This window comes from Pteropus vampyrus, unplaced genomic scaffold (genome assembly GCF_000151845.1).
Source record: "Pteropus vampyrus isolate Shadow unplaced genomic scaffold, Pvam_2.0 Scaffold7, whole genome shotgun sequence".
NCBI lineage: Eukaryota > Metazoa > Chordata > Mammalia > Chiroptera > Pteropodidae > Pteropus > Pteropus vampyrus.
In genome coordinates, this window is record NW_011888788.1 from 5,532,982 (window position 1) to 5,534,334 (window position 1,353).

General features: G+C 38.8%; 1 protein-coding gene across 1 annotated transcript in view; it reads left to right on the forward strand.

Moving 5' to 3' along the window:
• Window positions 1-1,353, forward strand: part of PLCB1 (phospholipase C beta 1) — a 650,597-nt gene that overhangs the window by 646,501 nt on the left and 2,743 nt on the right. The window lies entirely within an intron of this gene.

The window sequence follows — 1,353 nt, forward strand, 5'->3', positions numbered from 1 at the left end:
CATGATATATGTACCATAGGCACAATATCCCATGGTATTACAATTATAATACCCTCATAATTATATAAATTAATGTCTACAGTACCATGCATGGATATTCATGGATATGAAGTGGAATAAATAAGGATTATAAATAACCTTATATTAGTTAATGCCAATGAATTTGCCAAAAATTTACAAAAATCTTCTATATTTCAGAACTTAGGGATTTTAGAATTGCAGATAAGGGATTATGGATCTATATTAAATAACCAAGCTTTGGCAAAATTTCTCTGGAATAGAAGTAAAAGCACAAAGGAATTGAACTAGGGGATTTCTCAGGCTGCAGGCACTCGCCAGAATGGGATGAGCGGAGGCGGTCCAGACTCCAAGGGGCAGATGCCTTGAGCACTGTCTTCACCCCAGATGGTCTAGGGATCAGGGCAAGCACTAGAAACTTCATTGAATCTCCAGAGGAAGAACATATAGCCAGGATCAAGACAAAAAGTAGAATTGGGAGCTCAGCATACAGCCAGGACAGGAAGATAATCAGAGTGTCCAAAGTGGATCAGCAGCTTTGGCATCACCTGTGAGCCCTGAGAAATGTAAGATCTTGGGCCCCACCCAGATTTCCTGAATCAGAATCAAAAATCAAGATCCTAGAATATAAAGTTTGAGAAGCATGAAAAGAAATCATTTAAAGGTTTTAAAGACTTATCTTAAGAAAAGCTACCTCTATGCTCCTAAGAAGAAAAAAAGTACTTAGTCTCACACATCATTTCTAAGATTATGCTTCTTGCTTACCATTCAGTAAGCAAAGAGAATTTTATTTTAAATTCTGGGTTTTGATTGGGATCAGCACTGCAAAGCTTCCCAGGAGGCAGCATCCACCACCAGCCCCGACCCTCAGCCCACTTCTCTGAGGACTCCAGCTTTTACTGCTTTAGGAGTAGGGCCACCATGTAAGTCTGCATTTGAAGAAAAGGTTCTGTGACTTTTAAATGTCCAAGAATTCTCCAGAGCATTAAACAAATAAATTTAAAGTTTACAGCTTAGCTAAAACAGTTTATGAAATGAATAAAAATTAGAATAAAAAATCAAAATTAAGAGGTGATAAAAGAAGTCAAAATAGAAGTTAAAGTTGGTTATATGAGTATATTTGGTTTGTGAAAATGCATTCAGCTCCTCTTTAGAAATGTGGTTTTCCAGCCCCTGTGTGAAGCGACACTTCACCAAGCCCCGCCTTGATCCTCGGTCCACTCCTGTCAGCTTCTTCGTTCTCCCCACCTCAATTCAGGACTGACCTAGGCACTCCCAGCTATCAGTAGCTTCCAACCCCTATGTTTAAGAACTTCAAATCACGTTACTTCTATA